Below are 19,340 nucleotides of genomic sequence, written 5' to 3'. Positions count from 1 at the left end.
TCACTAATAAAAAAATGTTAAAGGAATACAATTTAGAACACTGAAAACTGAACTGGAACCACCCAGAGTATCATTCCGGTAGTATTACTTCAGCCTGCAACTGATTGAATTTTCCATATAGCTCTGTCATGTCATTAATAACAAAAACAAAAGTGGTCCACTTGAAGCAACAAGGACATAGGGCAGTTTGGGGAGAGGCAGGGTTATAGGGGACAGCTTGACTGGGCATCCAGGGTGGGAAAACAATTATTATTGTACATAATAGAAGTTCTGACTGGAATTCCATTACTTTATGGGGATCATTTTGATGTTGAATGTTCCCCAAAGCATCCTGACAAGTCTGGTCCACTTGGCTCTTTCCACAGGGTAATAAGACCCTAACTGACTTTGAAAAACTGACGTAAATGAGCTTAAGAAGTCCATTGTATACAGTCCTAGTGTTTGCCTTCTCGGTAAAATTACATTTGAGGATGTCATTTCATGAGTCAAATTGTATCTGCTGATACTGAAGTGTATTGAGATGTTGTTCTTTAGTTTAAGTATGTAACAAAGTAATATTCAACGGGGATAGTGGGGGTGGGACTGGGTGGCTTTATATTGATATTGAAATATTCCAGAGCAAAACACATTGTCCTAATGAAGTTGTTGCAGCTCTCTTTGTTTTCTTGTGAAGCTGGAATTGGCCTGTGGGTCATTTGTTGTGCAAAAATAAATTAATTTCAAATATAACTCATATTGCTTTTGTAAAACAAAGAAAATCAACCACCTTGTCTGAAATATATATTGTGAGGCGCTCTTGGTAAAGGACAACCCACGAGAACCTGATCTTGATTGGAAAGCATTGTAGGTCATTAGGGAAAACTGATGATGCTGATTGTTGCTCCAGCTGTGTTGGCAATTAAAGATAAACTTCCTACTAACTGAAAGTTGCTGTCAACTTTAGCGAACAAACCAGCTAACACCATTACAGCACTGGTTAAGGAGATTTTTACTGACACTGGCTGGAGTTCAGCTGAGGAAGGCTAGGATACAGACTTTAATGACCAAGAGCCAGACTAGCTCAAGCTAGAAATTCAGCAACAAATACCTCCATGTGTTATTTGAATGCTAAGGTATTAGTTGCAAAAGGCTTAGGCCTTCGCTCCTCTAGTGAGGGGAATGAGCCTGATGACACTATTACTGTTTACCTGTCAAACCAGGGTGGAAATTTAGAAGGATGAAAGTAAAGTATGTCTCATTTAGCAGTCTCTGTTGCTGATTATATGAAGATGAAATTGTTGTATATGCTGATCTGTATGTTATGTACATTTTCACAGTGATTGAATCATTGTAAAAAGAAAAAAAAAGACAAAATACAATCACCGCTCTGTCTATTTTATGAAGATGATAAAGCAGCTTTATTAAATTATTACAGTTATGTTTTAAATGGTGTTATCTGCCACATTGTTTCCTTTTATCTGGTGGTTCTCTGTTTCCCCCTTAAATGTGTTTTCTCTGCTTCAAAAATTTAATGCATTTTAGTATTAAAGGCTATTATGGAAAAATTATTAAGTGTTTGGTGAAATGTGTCTTGGAGAGTGTTGGTTGGCTTGGGGGTGGGAGTGACTATTTAGGCCTAGGAGGTCAGCCCTTAGTGAGGTCATTGGTGTTCAGACCCAAGAGGTTCTTGCTTTTTTTTTTTATTTCACTCAATTGCCAACTCTTTAAGATGAGACTCTCCTTCAGCCAGACTTCAGTCATTTCCTGAGTGCTTCCCTTCCTTCCCTCCCCAGTCAATACCTTTATCTGTGGAGGAATATCCATTCATATCCAGAATGGTAAAGACTTCCCTGGGTGGTACTTTAAACAAGAGCACTAAAATTATTCTTTTTTAAAAATTTTATTTGTATTGATTTCAGAGAGGAAGGGAGAAGAAGAGAGAGAGAAACATCAATGATGAGAGGGAATCATTGATTGGCTACCTCCTGCACATTGGACCGAGCCTGCAACCCAGGCATTTGCCCTTGGCCAGAATCGAACCTGGGACTGATGCTCTATCCACTGAGCAAAACTGGCTAGGGCTAAAATAATTCTTTAAAATAAACCATTTTGGGCCAACTTCACAGTGAGTCTTATCTGAAGAATTAATTTTTAAAAGGTGAGAAATAGTAGAGGCTGACAGCAGGGGAAAAGAGACTTTAAAACAAAGATGACCTGGCTGCCCCTTTTATGCCTTCAGGTTTGAAAGCAAAGCAACAGTAGAGGCTCTCACTTTGCACATAACAAGGTTGTAGTGAAACCCTGACAAGCTTTATCCAAACTATTATTCTCTGCGACTTAACACTCAGGCTGTAAGTATTCATCTGACTGCAACTGGCAGGAAAACACACACACACAAACACACACACACACACACACACACACACACACACACTCACACTCACACGGCTGAACATTTCCAAGTAGGGCTTTTGGTGGTTAAAGGCTACGTAAATTGCTTAAATTGCTTCAGCATGACCTATTGTCTCTGGACAATTAAAAATGATCTCAGGGAAATCCACTATTTCCCTGGATCTCTATCTTCCCATTATTTCTACCCTCTTGTATTGAATTGAGATTGCATCGTGTTCCCCAGAATTAGCCCTAACACCACAGCAATAGACAACTATATTACTTAGCACCCCAGTTTGGCAGATGTTATATCAGAGTGTAAACACAGACATGCTGGGACACATGAAGTCATATCCACTGATGTATGTACAGATGTTCATACAGAGTCACAAATGTTCATAAAGATGTATGGCAAGGAGGCTGGTCTGTTACTGGCTTGAAGGCCATTATGTTATTGGTCATTAAAAATGCTTCTGGTAAGTCCACAGAAAAAGTGCAAAGAAAAGATGTTTCTTTTGTCCTCTTCCATCGACTTTTTTTTTGGGGGGGGGCGTGGCTCAAAGGGAATGGCAACTCCTTAAAATAACATCCTTCAAGGTATGAACAAGAGAAGAATCAATTCTTATATGAAGAGGGGCATACTAGTAAACATATGCAACATAGATATATCCAAGGCCACAGACAAGTACTGTAACTTTGTCTCAAGTGAAAGAGTAATCACATTAGAAGCATAAGCTCAAATCTATTCAAATTTATAAAGCAAAACAAAACAAACTGTTTGTGACTCGTATCATGTGTGTCATTGATTTGGTGTGTGTGGGGTCAAGTAACCATGGTGTGAATTGATGACAAAGAGGGCAGTTTCTGATAGGAGGTGGCAGTGGCTCCAGGGAAAAATATAGGACTAACCTTTTTTATTATCCTGGTTTAGGGGTACAGATATGGCTTAGAGAGGCATATAAGTGGGTCACTTGTAAGTGGATGGGACCCTTAACCTCTCAAACAAAATTCTCCAGGATAGGGGCAGAAAGGTGTTCTCTTAGTGTTTTAGATCTTAATCTTCTTGCATGTTGACAAATGGCCTACTTACACATGTCTGGCATATCTAACCATGTAATACTGCTTTTGATGTGAAGAAAGAGGGCCGGTGGGAAGTGACACAAGATTCTCTCAGTTACATGAAACTCCTGGCTCACTGGATGTACCCACACCTAACCCTGTCAATGATCCATGCACTGCAGGGAGTCCACAAAGTCCTGTTGGGAATTTCTGCTGTTTTTGCTTTCCTTCTCTTTGAGTTTCTTGACTTACTTCAGGTGCCCAAAGCCTCAATTTCCTTTAGTTGTCCAGTTTCTCTTGTATGCCCCTAACTCCCCAAACAGAGCTCTAATCTCTTTTGTATCTCCCTTACTTCCCTTCCTACCCCTTCTGGGGTTTTTCTCTGCTATGGTTTAAGGGAGCCAAACTTTTATTTAGCACCAACTATATGTCAGACACTTTATGAACATCATCCCATTTCATTCTCACAGTAACCTTGTGTGATAGATGATGATATTTCCATTTTAGAGGCATAGAGAACTTAGGGGACTTGCCCAAGGTCACACAGTTACTAAACAGCAGAACTAGGATTTAAAACTATGCCTGTTAAACCATGTCTGTTAGAAATTATTATTCTTTTCTGCTACATTTAAGGGGCAGGTAATCAACCTGATAAGTTCTTCCTGACTAGAGTATTAAAAAGGAATGCTAATAAATTCAATAAAAAGAAAAAAAAAGGAATGCTAATGTCTTAAGGCATTTATCCAAATGGAAAACATATTAACATTTTAACTGAGATCTTTGGGAACCCAATGTATGTGATGGTCCAAAGAAGTAATTGTAGCCATGGGATTTTCAGGCCCAGGGGCTTTTGATCAGCTTCATAGGAATCTCCTACTTTTTCTATACCCAATGCCTGCCTTTCAAGTTGCATTCATCATGCATGACAGGTCTATGGCTCCTTTTAGAGTCTATGCACTCTAGCTAGTCAACAGCCCTTGAAATGAAGGTCTTATAACCCTATATTCATCTGTCCCTCTTGGTTTCAAGCAATCTGTCAAGGATGTATTCATGTGTATTACAGGTCAGCACAGCTGGAGTCAATCCCAGTATATATTCATAACAAGCCTTGGTTACTTGTTCGGATCCAGAAAGTTGGTTGAGGTTGAGGGAGGTTGATGGATAAAGGGGTGGTAGTGTTTGTGTGGAGGGGAGGCATACTTGAAAAAGAAATTGAAACTCCAGGCTATTACAAGGAAGAATCTCAAGGAATAAAATATTAGCTAGAAAAATGGCTGAATCAGTTGTGAGCACTTTACCACCAGAAGCCTAGGAATTGTTTTTCATTCCTGTTTCATAGTTCAGGTGGAGTTGAAGAGGTATGGATAATATCACAAAGGCCCTTCATCTGGTCTTTCTCAGTGGGCAAGGGCCCTGACATGGAGTTATACTAGGAAGTGAAGTCAGATAAAGAAAAATGGGAAGGGAGGAGAGAAATGATCTCAATTGCATGCATAAAGTCTTTGGTGATGAATATACAAGCTTCCCCAAAGGAGGCATTGATATAAAGAATTTAAAGACCAACCCATTTTTAAATTCCTGTTGTTAAAGTGTTCTTCTCCAGTTTGCCGTGGTTTCCCAGCACTTTCTTTGTCTGAGATGTGGTTCACGGGGTTTTGGATGTCAGAACTGAATTGCATGCAATATTAAATACTGAGATGCTTTGACAACACTATTCTTGCATTCATTTTTTCCCTTCTAGCAGAAAAATATGGAGTGTCAGAGTCCAGATTATCACATAGGAGCTTTCCCCAAAATGTATAAGGTTTCCTCATTCCCACTGCCACCACTGTGAGCCAGGCCATAGCATCCCTTATCTGGGTAACTGAGCTAGTCTCTTAATTTGCCTCCTCTCATTCACCCTGCCTCTCTTCATCACATTTTTCACACCACCAGCCAGAGGATCTGGCTAAAATGCAATGCTGGCTAAATCACAACTCTGTTTACAACCTTTCAATTGTTTCTCCTAAAATGTAGTCCAAATTCCTTAACATGGACTACAAGGGTGCTTTTCAATTTTATTTTTGATTGCTCCTCATAGTAAGACATGCATTTTGCATCACTAATCCAAATCCCACACATATAACTGACACAAATATTTTACAGACAGTACTTATCCTTGTTACCTTCAATGCACTTGTAGATTTTCTATTCAACTCTGTATGCCAATGGTCAGTAAACTTTTCTGTAAAGGTCCAGATGGCAAATATTTTAAGCTTGAGGGCCATATGGTCTCTGTTGTTATTACTAAACTTTATCATTGTAGCAGTGTACACAAATACCTTTGTTTACAATTCCCAGGACTTTGTGCATTCCCCAGTTTTCAGATGCATAGCACCCTCTCTCCAACCCCAAACAGTAAGCACTCTTACTATAGACATTTCAGTATCACACAATGCCTTACTCACAGGCCCTTGAGTAGCTCCACATGAACTTCCCCTTCATATGTCATACTTCTTATTTTTTACATTTCTTCCCCTGGAAGTATGAATGAAGTATTTATCTAACCTTGATTAGCAGGCAATGAGCTAGAAAATAATTTTCACAATCAATAGAGAATGAAAAAAAATGCAATGAGTCACAATACACGCTCTTTTTTCTTTCTCAATATACTGTATATAATGCTCACATGTATGAATGTTAATGATACATAAATATATATGATAAGCAAATCACACTTTAACAAATTCAGTCTTCATACCAACTTCACAAAACAAATATTTTCAAAGACTGAAACTTTGAGGAAGAAACAGATTCCCTTGTTTCTTGCACATTAGCTTCAATTTTCAGATTATGTCACCTACACACCCTACAAATTTTGAGGGAGAATGCTGAAGATGGAATCTTACAGTTTTCTTTTCTGACTCTTCTCATTCTATTGTTACCATTATGTTTGTGAAATCAGTACAACTATTTCCTAGACTCTTTCTTCTATCTTTAAGCATTAATCTATTTATGAACTTTACAAGAAATCTGTGCCCCCTTCCATTCAGAGCCTCAGATACCATAACTACTTCTAGGCCTCTGGTGGTAAAATGCTCACAACTGATTCAGCCATTTCCCCAGCTAATTTTTTTATTCCTTGAGATTCCTCCTTAGAATAGCCTTGAGTTTCAATGTCCTTTTCAAGTATGCCTCCCCTCCCCATAACCACTACCACCCCTTTATCCTTCAAACTCCCTTACCCACTGCACGTGGCACAAACTTTGAGGGGCCTGGAGAAGCATCACTTCTGAGTGCTTGCTAAGTACCATACTTTTTGAAGAATGGATTGACAGTGATTAGACATTGAGGAAAATAAGTGGAAAATTCTTGCTATAATCTAGGCATGAAATGTGAGAACTAAAAGAGGACAGTGGCAATGGTCCTGTAAAGAAAACTTAGATTTTATTATATGACTAGAGGCCTGGTGCACGAAATTCGTGCACAGGGGAGGGGGTGTCCCTCAGCCCAGCCTGCACCCTCTCCAATCTTTTGCTGTGCAGAAGCTTTTTATTTTGATGTAGTCCCATTTGTTTATTTTCTCCTTAGTCTCTCTTGCCCTAGGATCTGTGTCTGTAAAGATATTGCTACGACATATGTCTGCAATTTTTCTGCCTATGGAGTCTTGTAGGATTTTTATGGTTTCCTGTCTTACATTCAAGTCCTTAAGCCATTTTGAGTTTGTTTTTGTGTATGGTGTAAGGTGGTGATCTAGTTTCCTTTTTTTTTGCATGTATCTGACCAACTTTCCCAGCACCATTTATTAAAGAGGCTGTTTTGACTCCATTGTATGCTCTTGCCTCCTTTGTCAGATATTAATTGATCATAATGGCTTGGGTCAATTTCTGGGTCCTCTATTCTGTTCCCTTGGTCTATATGTCTGTTCTTATGCCAGTACCAGGCAGTTTTGAGAACTGTGGCTTGGTAATATAGTTTGATGTCTGGTATTGTGATCCCTCCATCTTTGTTCTTCTTTCTCAGGACAGCTATGGCTATTCAGGGTCTTTTTTTTTTCATTCCAGATGAATTTTTGGAGAGTTTGTTCTAGATCTTTGAAATATGCCATTGGTATTTGAATAGGTATTGCATTGAATCTATAGATTGCTTTGGGTAGTAGGGACATTTTAATGATGTTGATTCTACCAGTCCATGAACATGGTATATTCTTCTATTTGTTTATTTCTTCCTCTATCTCTTTTTTCAATGTCCTGTAGTTTTCCAAGTACAGGTTTTTCACTTCCTTGGTTAAGTTTATTCCTAGATATCTTAATTTTTTGGTGCAATGGTAAATGGGATTTTTTTTTTTCATTTCTCTTTCTGTGAGTTCATTATTGGTATACAAAAAGGCCATAGATTTCTGGGTGTTAATTTTGTATCCTGCTACATTGCTAAGTTCATTTATTAGGTCTAGTAGTTTTTTGATGGAGTCTTTGGTGTTTTCTATGTATAGTATCATGTCATCTACAAATAAGGACAGTTTTACTTCTTTTCCAATTTGGATGCTTTTTATTTCTTCTTCTTGTCTGATCACTATGGCTAGTACTTCTAGTACTATGTTGAACAGGAGTGGTGAAAGAGCGCTTTCTTCTTTTGTTCCTGTTCTTAGGGAAATGGGTTTAGTTTTTGCCCATTGAGTATGATGTTGACTGTAGGTATGTCATATAGGGCTTTTATTATGTTGAGGTATGACCCCTCTATTCCCACTTTGCTGAGAGTTTTTATCAAGAAAGGATTTTGGATTTTGACAAATGCTTTTTCTGCATCAATTGATATGATTATGTGATTTTTGTCTCTCATTTTGTTTATGGTATGTATCACATTTATGGATTTGCAGATATTGTACCATCCTTGCATCCCTGAATAAATCCCACTTTGTCATGGTGTATGATCTTTCTAATGTAGTGCTGAATCCGATTTGTTAGAATTTGTTGAGGATTTTAGCATCTATTTTCATCAATGATATTGGCCTGTAGTTCTCTTTTTTTTGTGTTGTCTTTATCTGGTTTTGGGATTAGGTTAATGCAGGCATCATAGAAAGAGCCTAGAAATGTGCCTTTGTCTTGAATTTTGTGGAATAGTCTGAGGAGGATAGGTTTTAGTTCTTTGAATGCTTGGTAGAACTCGCCTGTAAAGCCATCTGGACCAGGGCTTTTGTGTGCTGGAAGATTTTTGATCACTATTTCAATTTCTTGGTAGTTATAGGCTTATTCAGGCTTTTTTATTCTTCTTGGTTGAGTTTTGGGGGCTTGCATTTTTCTAGGAATATGCCCATTTCATCTACGTTTTCCATTTTGTTGGAATAGAATTGTTCATAGTACTTTTTTTTTAACAATCTTTTGTATTTCTGTGGGGTCTGTGTGTTGTTATTTTGTCTCTTTCATTTCTGATTTTGCTTATTTGGGTCCTCTCTCTTTGCTTCTTGGTGAGCCTGCCTAGAGGCTAATCAATCTTGTTTATCCTTTCAAAGAACCAGCTCTTGGTTTTGTTGATCTTTTTATTTTTTTGGTCTCTATTTCATTTATCTCTGCTCTGATTTTTATTTCCTTCCTTCTGCTTACGCTGGGCTTTTCTTGTTGCTATCTTTCTAACTCTTTGAGTTGTAGGGTTAGGTAATTTATTACCATTGTTTCTTGTGTGTTTTTTTTGGGGGGTAGGCTTATAGAGCTATGAACTTCCCTCTCAAGACTTCTTTAATTGTGACCCATAGATTTTGGATTGTTGTGTTTTCATTGTCGTTTGTTGCCATGATGCTTTTTATTTCTTCTTTGATCTCTCTGGTAACCCAATCATTGTTTAATAGCATGCTATTTAGCCTCCAGGTGTTTGATTTTTTATTGTTTTTATTGTAGTTGATTTCTAGTTTTATGCCGTTGTGACCTGAGAAGTTGTTTAATATGATTTATATCTTCTTGAATTTGAAGATACTTTGCCTGTGACCCTATATATGGTCTATCTTAGAAAATGACCCACGTGAACTTGAGAGGAATGTATATTCTGTGGCTTTGGGGTGAAATGTTCTGAAGATGTCAATTAATTCCATCTGATCTAGTGAGTCATTTAGGATTGCTGTTTCTTTGCTGATTTTTTGTTTAGAGAATTTGTCCAATGGTGATAGTGGGGTATTAAAGCCCCCTACTATGACAGTATTGCTGCCAATCTCTCCCTTGATATCTTCCAGAAGGTTTTTTATGTATTTGGGTGCTCCTGTGTTGGGTACGTATATGTTTACAGGAGTTATTTCTTATTGTTGCATTGCTCCCTTTAGTATTATGAAGTGGCCTTCCTTATCTCTTGTTATGTCCTTCACTTTGAGATCTAATTTGTCAGATATAAGTATTGCTACCCCAGATTTTTTTTTTCATTTCCATTAGCCTGAAAAACCTTTTTCCACCCTTCACCATCAATCTCTGTGAGTGCTTTTTTCTGAGGTGTGATTCCTGTAGACATCAGATATATGGATCATGTTTTCTTATCCACTCAGATACCCTATGTCTTTTGATTGGGGCATTTAATTCATTTACATTTAAAGTTATTCTTGATAGGTACTTGTTTGTGCCATTTTTATTCTTTACGCCTGTGTTCCTTCTTTGCTTCCTATTTCTTATTTTTACAGCAGACCCTTTAGCATTTTTTGCATTGCTGGTTTGGTGGTAATAAACTCCCTTAGTCCTATTTTGTCTGTGAAGCTTCTGATTTCACCTTCAATTTTGATTGATAGCCTTGCTGGGTACAGTATTCTTGGATTCAGACCCTTCCTTTGCATGACTTTGTATATTTCATTCAATTCCCTTCTGGCCTGATGTGTTTCTGTTGAGAAATCAGTCGCTAGTCTGATGGGGGTTCCTTTGTAGGTAACTTTCTGTCTCTCTCTGGCTGCCTTTAAGATTCTTACTTTGTCGTTGGTGTTTGCCAATTTAATTATAATATGCCTTGGTGTTGGTCTTTTGGGGTTCATTTTGTTTGGGACTCTGTGAGCTTCTTGAATTTGTGTGAGTTTTTTCTTCCCTATATCAGGGAAGTTTTCTGTCATTATTTCTTCAAACAGGTTTTCTAATCTTTGCTCAATTTCCTCTCCTTCTGGCATCCTTATTATACAGATGTTCTTTTGTTTGATGTTGTCCCAAAGTTCCCTTAGGCTCTTCTTCTGTTTTTTAAGTTTTTTTTTTTTCTAGATGCTGCTCTGCTTGGGTATTTTTTTCTACCTTGTCTTCTAGCTCACTGATGTGTTTCTCTGCTTCTTCTAGTGTACTGTTGATGCTTTCTATTGAGTTCTTTATAGCAGTGATGCCATTTTTCATTTCTTCTTGGTTCTTATACATATTGTTGAATTTGTCGTCCATTCTTTTCAGAGATCTTATGATCATTTCTGCGAATTCTTTCTCTGACATATTGCTTGCCTCCATTTCCTTTGCTTCCTTTTCTGGTGATGCTGCCTTTTCTTTCATATGTGGTCTGTTTCTTTGTCTCCCCATGATTTCTCTTCTCCAGGTATATGGTTATGTAGCTCTCTCTCTCTCCTTTTCCTAGGTGACATATGACCTTTCTGTGAGAAGGTGCAGAGCTCACCAAAGTCCATATATTCGCTCTGCTTGAGATCCGGTGTTCCTGGGTTCGCAGCTGGTTCCTGGGTGCTGTGGTTGTAGAGTCCCAGGATGTATAGGCTTCTGATAACAGCCATTCTCCTCTTCAAGATCTATATTCCTTCTTATTGGTGGAAGACTGGAAGCAGAATGTCATATTTGGAAATTGTTTGGGCCTCAGGGTTTTGAATTTTATTATGAACAATGTCAAAGATATGTAATAGTTGAGAATATTGTAATGAATGATGTCACCATCATATATCCTTAATAATTGTCAATACTCTTGGGCTTTGTATTTCACAGAGAATAAAGGAAATGTGAACCCTATGTTAGACTGTCTTTCAGAGTTCTGACATTTTGATACCCCTGCAGTCAGAAAACTGATTGTAGTCTGGTCTAGAAATAGGAAGCATCTCCAGGTTTCACATATTGAAGAACATAGATGAGAGAGAAAGGGGGAATGATAACTTTTAAAATTGTAAAAAACTTTACCACCCAGCTGGTGTGGCTCAGTGGTTGAGGGTTGAGCTATGAACCAGGAGATCACTGTTGGATTCCTGGTCATGGCACATGCCAAGTTTGTGGGCTCAATCCCAAGTTGGGGGCATGCAGGAGGTAGACAGTCAATGATTCTTTCTCATCATTGGTGTTTCTATCTCTCCCTCTTCCTTTCTCTCTGAAATCAATAAAATATATTAAAAAATTTATTTTTACCAAGGACAATTAGAAAACACTGAGCTGATGGTGGAGCACAACTCTCCAGAGATTATGGGGTTGGCATACTATGGTTAACTTCTTTCTCTCTGAAGTTTTCAGCTCAGTTTATTCGTTCTACTTGTGGCATTTTCTTTTTCTTTTTGATGAAGCCCTAATTCACTGTTATATTTTATCATTGAAATCCATGGGAAAAACAATCTACTTTGCCAACAGTTGTTTTTCACTTGCCTTCTTTTGCATTGCATTGACTTTTTAAAGTTCAAGTTATATGTTTCTTGAAAGATGAAAGGTCTTTACAGTTTACTATAGTGTTTCCTCATAGAATAAATGTCAAGTTTAACTTTGTACCATCTTCACTGCTCTTACCTCTGAGCCTTAATTGCATTGAAGACAAAAAAAGTGTGTGTGTGTGTGTGTGTGTGTGTGTGTGTGTGTGTGTGTGTGTGTAAGGGTGATCAGGAGATTCTGGGATAGGTTGAGTGAGAAGGGGGAGTACTTAACAAATGTTTCCACTCTTTTGGTCAGTAATTGTTGCCAATAAGGGATAATTTTGTTTCAAAATAGCTAGTTTGACACAATGAACTCTGTAGTGTTGTTATATCTGCAAAGATCATGCTCATTTGCCACAAACTGGCCTTGGGGTTAGTGGTGTGGAGGCCAGGGCAGAGCTCCAGAAACTGCACCTGGGTGGAGTTTGAGTTGAGCATATAGTAATTTTTCACTTATTTTCTGATAGCAGGTCAAATATTTGTCCTGGACTTATACTTCCCGAGGTCTCCAAAGACAGCTGAAGATGTTTTAAATCCTTCCTGAGACGTTGTCAGGGAGCTGCACCTGGCTTTGATAAACTAAGGAGTAATGTGATTAAAAAAACCCACAAAAACAGCCTCAGTCAGAAGATAGTGAGCACAAAAACCTTCCTCCCAGGACAGCATAAGAAAGAGAATTGCACATTGGGAAACCTCAAGGAAATTAACACGCTATCTTGGATTGCCACTTAGTGATAGTGACACTTCTCATTGAGACTTCTCTGGCTATCCTAATTAAAGTTTCAATAACCTCTTTACCATCACCTTTCCTGTCTGATCATTCTATACTCCTTAGACTTTATCAATCTGACATAATATAGAGATGCTGCCTAGCAATAAGACACAGGTAAGAGAGCTTTGCAAGAAGTGAGGTCTTTCTTTCTTTCTTTCTTTCTTTCTTTCTTTCTTTCTTTCTTTCTTTCTTTCTTTCTTTCTTTCTTTCTTTCTTCTTTCTTTTTCACCTGACAACTCAGGCCCAGTCAAAAGGAGGTGAAACCCAAGGACATTTCAGAAAAGTAGATCTAATATGCAGATTGACCCTATATGACCTCCAGTAACACAGTAGGCTTTATGGGTAGCAACTTCCCACATAGGTCCTTACAGATTGCACATCATAGAATGACAACTTGAATAATGTTAGCCACCATTTGTTGAGTATTTAGTATGTGCCAGGTACCATCAAACTGAAATATATATATATTCTCACTTAATCCACCTAACATGATAGCAAGATAGTTACTACAGGTGTGGCAAAAGTAGCTTTACAGTTATAAGTATGCAAAACAGTTTATTTTTTGTGTTATTATTTATTAACTAGAGGCCCGGTGCATAAAATTTGTGCACTGGGGGGGTGTCCCTCAGCCCAGCTTGCACCCTCTCCAATCTGGGACCTCTTGGGGGATGTCCAACTGCCGGTTTAGGGCCTAAACAGGCAGTCGGACATCCCTCTCACAATCTGGGACTGCTGGCTCCTAACCACTCCCCTGCCAGTCTGCTTGTTCAGTCGTATGGTCGTCCCTCACTAATCCCCCTGCCGGCCTGGTTGCCCCAGGATCAGTCCTAAATCAGCAGTCAGACATACCCCAAGGGCTCCAGGATTGGAGAGGGTGCAGGCTGGGCTGATGGGACCCCGCCCTTGTGCACCAATTTCGTGCACCAGGCCTCTAGTATTATAATAAATATCCAGGCAATTAGACCTTTTCTGTGTTTTGAATATACCCTTGAAATAGTTTCTAAAAAGTAGGATTATAAAATAAAGAGATCTTCTAAGTTGATCAATAAGACAATGATGCTAACTTCTGCCACTTTTATCCAACATAGGCCTAGCCAGAGCAATTAAGTAAGAAAAATAAATAAAAGGTATCCAAATTGGGAAAGAATTAAAATTGTCTATTTACAGATGACATGATCCTTGTATGTAGAAAATCCTAAAGATTCCACATACAAAAACTATTAGAAATAAACAAATTCAGTAAATTTTCAGTATACAAAATCAACATACACAAATTAGTTGCATTTCTATACACCAAACTTGAACTATGCAAAACTGAAATTAAGGAAACAGTCCTATTTGCTATAGCACACACACATAAAAAGAACAAAATACTTAGGAATAAACTTAACCATGGAGGTGAAATAACTGTACAGTGAAAACTGAAATACTTTTATAAAGAAACCAAGGGAGACACAAATTGAAACATCTGCATATATAGATTGGAAGAATTAATATTGTTAAAATGTTCATACTACCCAAAGCAATCTACAGATTCAGTGATATCCCTATCAAGATCCAAACTGTATATTTTATAGAAAATATAGGTGAGTGGTTAGGGGGCGATCAGGCTGGCAGGCAGAAGCAGTTAGGGGCAATCAGGCAGGGCTGATCACCCCTAACTGCCCCCCCTGCTGGCCTAATCACCCCTTACTGTCCCCCCTGCCGGCCTGGTTGCTTCCAACTGCCCCCATCTGCCGGCCTGTTTGCTCCTAACTGTCCCCTTGCAGGCCTGGTCGCCCCAAACTGCACCCCCCCTGCTGGCCTGGTCTCCCCCAACTGCCCACTCTGCTGGCCTGGTAGCCCCACACAGCCTGCTGTTCAGTCATTTGGTCGTCCCTCACTAACCCCCCTGCCGGCCTGGTCAGAGGCAGCTATCTTGTGAGGGTGCGATAGTCAATTTGCATATCACCTCTTTATTATATATGATATTTGCACAGTACATATGTGATACAGGCAAGGGAGGCAATGGGCATGAAAGGTCAAACTTCAAGAACATCAGTTTCCCATGAGGAAAGCCTGTCCAACCCTAGATGGACAACATTCATTCATTTACTTTACAAATATTTCTTGAGGGCCTTGCTAAGCAGTGTACTATGCTTCAGTGGTACAGATGTGAATAATATCTGACTTTCATATATCTATACATGATCTGTTCTAAGTGCTTTATGTATAACCATTCAGCATATTTGTATTGAACACTTATTTTTGCAGGTACATTCTGGGCACTAGGGTTACATGGTTGAACAAAACAGACAAAAAAATCATGTCCTAATGGAATTTATACTCTAAACCTCATGACACATTTATGAGGTTGATTCTATCTTTAGGCCCATTTTATAGATGAGGAAGCAAGACAGACTGATAAATAACCTATTTTACTCACTGGCAGAAAGTGGCATAGCCAGGCTTACCAGCAGGTGGTATGGTTCCCCAGACTGCTTTTAACTATTGCCTTCTACCATCTTTCAAAGTAGAACAAGTCTTTTCACTCAAGGGGCTATTTGGGGCGAGTGACAAGAAAATTAACAACTGTAAAATGACCAAAATAGCAGTAGTTGACACGGATTGAGTGCTTACTCTGTTCTAGTCTTTGTGTTAAGAGTTTGACATACTTTCTTTTAGTCCATCCTCCCCAAAACACTAAGGATAGATAACATTATGAATCCCATTTTACACATAAAACAACTGTTGGACTTCACATCACATGTCCCTAACTACTGTATTGTAGTGGCCTCCAAATAGGTCTTTTAAATATATTACCCAAATACATAGTCCAGCTTGCAGAATATCAAAGTTGTCACCTCCCCATCCTCAGTCCTTGTTATTACTTACTTTTAAACCACTAATGTATGTAATCTTTGGTAGCTTGTCCAATACCATAGGAGCTATCTGTTCCTCTGAGGGTTTCTGAAAGGCCACCTATGTTAACTACTTGATTTTTGAGATATTGCTGGCTTGATGTCTTCAGAAAGTCTACTAAGTTTGGTTTGGTGCTGCAGGATGCATTTTGTATGGCATTTCAAAAAAGGTAGTGTCCCTGAGTAAAGAAGCAGCATGGCATAGTGCCTAAACTTGTCATCTTCAAACTCATACAGCTTTACTTTTTTCAGCATGGTAAGTTACTTAACCTTTCTGTATCTTAGTTTCATGGCACTAAAAACAACTTCTTAGAGGCTTTAAGAGGAGGGAAAAGTCTATGTTAAATAGGGATTAGGAGAACTACATATTTTCCAGTGCCCTGTGTGTGTCTGTGAATGTAAAAATATAGACTCAATCTCACTGTTCCCAATCTCCCTAGCCCAACTGACTACAGTATAAAAAGGTATCCTTGCCATTCATTCAGCCATCCTTTATGATATTCCCTTTAGAAAATGTTATATAATAGAATCATATAACACTGTATTTCATATGTATTCTAATAATAAGAGTTCACTATTGACCACTTTTGTTAAAAAGAATATCAAATAATGATTTGCCACTTACTTATCATGTAACAGTTGAACATTAATATTTATTGCTAGATGTTAGCAATTTTATAGACCTTTGCTTAAAATATTTGGTGCCTCACAATCTGTTGGCACAAAAAGTATAACAAAGCAAATGACAGGAGAATAGATTATAATGGAGTCTGAAAGTTCATCTTTAAAAGGGAAACCTATTTCCAGAGTGAACATCTGCTCCTATGTGGAATGTGGGGCCATAGCTGAGGCTGCTGTACTTTTAGCAGATGGAATTGATGTGGACTAGAAATTCACAGAGCATTGGAGGCTGACATTTGTCACCTCACCAGATTATTTCCTGGATAGTTCATTGTCTAACGGCTTTGAACCTGCAAATGTCATATGAGTACACATTGTCTTCTGAGTAAAAAGAACTTTCTGTGTATTGATTTCAATATTATTCTTGTTGGGATATACATGGCTCAGATAGTTTCATGTTTCCCTGTATTGTACATATGGAGAGATCACAATCCATCTGTTTGTAGATGCATTTGTAAGAATTGAATGATAAAGGCATAGTTATCCCATATAAAAAGAGCCTATCAGGTCAATTAACACACTTCCCCCTAACCATGGCAGCATTGCTCCCTCAACAAGCAGTCTGGCCTTTGTCCAATTTCACTTTAAAGGAAAAGCATTTGCAAAATTCCCTTTCACATAAGGCTATTAGCCTCCTGATTTTAATATGCCTTCTTTCTTCCCTCTCCCCACCCTTTTTGGTCAACAGTTCTTTTAAAATAATGAAATTCATTCTGTATTAAATTTCTCAAAGATCTAAAAGTAAAACTTTATTATAATATATATAATATATAATAAACTTTATTATAATATACATATAGCACAAGGCTGTGCTAAAAGAATATTGTGTGTGTAACTTTCCATTATATTAACTTCCTATTGTGCCTAGAAGAGGAAAAAAGGAGAGCCCTTTAGTAGTACAACTCATTTCTTTAACAGCCAAACTTAAAGTCAGGTAGTCGTAATTCGAAGGTTAAATTTAACACAATATATTCATATTTTTTAAATGACAAACAAAATGTGACCTGGGGACTCTTGGACTTTGTGCCAAAGTGTCATTCCTATCTCTAACAGAAGAGGACAATATATTTAATGTATTTGGCTTAGTACCTATGGCTGATGATGGGCTGATAGACACTAGAAATATGTGGAGGGATATATTTAGATAAGAGAGTCTAGTGACTCATGCTTGCTTATCACATGATGTTTTATTCAGAGTTATGAATAAGCCATAATAAGCACAGTGCTATGATTTATAGTTGAACATCAATAAAAAAGAAGATGAATATTAGTAGTGAAAAATAAGCAATAACTAGAAGAGATCAAAAAATTACTGTAAGTAAAAGACTTTTCATCACTCTCCCTTTGTGTCTATAGAAAGAAGAGACTTTTAACTCTGTTATTTTTATTTTTTTTTTATTATTATTTTTTTAATATATATTTTATTGATATTTTACAGAGAGGAAGGGAGAGGGACAGGGAGCTAGAAACATCGATGAGAGAGAAACATCCATCAGCTGCCTCCTGCACACCCCCCACTGGGGATGTGCCCGCAACCAAGGTACATGCCCCTGACCGGAATCGAACCCGGGACCCTTCAGTCCGCAGGCCGACGCTCCATCCACTGAGCCAAACCGGTTTCGGCTAACTCTGTTATTTTTAAACGATAAAAATTAAAACAAAGGCATTGGCAATAGTACTACACATCAATCTTAAATATGTATAGACCCTCCTGGAGGTACAGAGCACTTTATATTTTTCAACAGCCACAAATCTTGAATGACCACCTACTCTATGGAAAGCACTGTGCTAAGAGCTATGGGAAGAACAAAAGGGTATATATGATTAACTCTTTTACATGTAAAATGACATATGCTTTCTTGGCCATATCCCTTTATATTTTTGACAATTCATCAACATGTGACAATCTGAAATATCAAGGCTGCTTAACAGCAACATGATTTCAATATAGAGAGCCAAGTAGTGATGCATATATTTGTGAAGCCCAAGGGACACGTTTCAAGGCAATAGGACTCCTGTGAATCTAACTCATCCTCTAGGGCTAAGGACTAGAAGAAATCAGAAATACAAAGCACTGCACCTTTATAGATGCGTATTAATCAGTTATCAGATCTGGCTTTGAGTCTGAGAAGGAATCCCATGGTGTTTGTTGTATTTTTCAGGTGTTCTGAGAGCTTGTTTGGAGGTTCTAGCAGGGGAGCACAACTACTCCTATACCCTTGACCAAAGACAAGTCCTCTCTTCTGGGGGGGAGGTCGTCCTTTTCCACTGAGTGCAGCTTTGGGAGGGAGCACATGAATACGTGAGGGAGGAGGGAGACACCCGCCTAGCCAGCAAGACCAGCCAAATCAACCCTGGCAATCAATGGGGTGACAGATGTCGCAGCCAGATGGCCCTCACATCCTGTAGCCACATATCTTAATGCTCTAATCCTTTGGAGGATGGACTCTTTTTTTCTCCCACTTGGTACATGATCTCTTAGTAATGCATAGATGGTCAAAACTATTTAGACATAAAGTTTGGAATATTGAAGCAATATGGCATTGTGTATGTATGTGCATTAAAAATTTTTGAATAGAAAGCATTTGGTTTCTTCAAAGAGTTCTTTTCACTCATTTAAAATATTTTAAAATCTATCTATCTATCTATCTATCTATCTATCTATCTATCTATATCTATCAATATCTATATTGATATATAGATAGATTTTAAATACATTTTATTGATTCCAGAGAGGAAGGGATAGGCAGCGAGAGATAGAAACATCAACGAGGAGAGAGAATCATTGATCCGCTGCCTCCTGCACGCCCCACACTGGGGACTAAGCCTGTAACCCAGGCATGTGCCCTGACTGGGAACTGAACTGTGACCTCCTGGTTCATAGGTCGACGCTCAACCACCAAGCCACGCTGACCAGGCTAAAAAATACATTTTTTTTATTGTTGATAGTATTACAAATATCTCCCATTCC

Source organism: Plecotus auritus (genome assembly GCF_963455305.1).
Source record: "Plecotus auritus genome assembly, chromosome: X".
NCBI lineage: Eukaryota > Metazoa > Chordata > Mammalia > Chiroptera > Vespertilionidae > Plecotus > Plecotus auritus.
Note: the sequence above shows the minus strand (reverse complement) of the source record.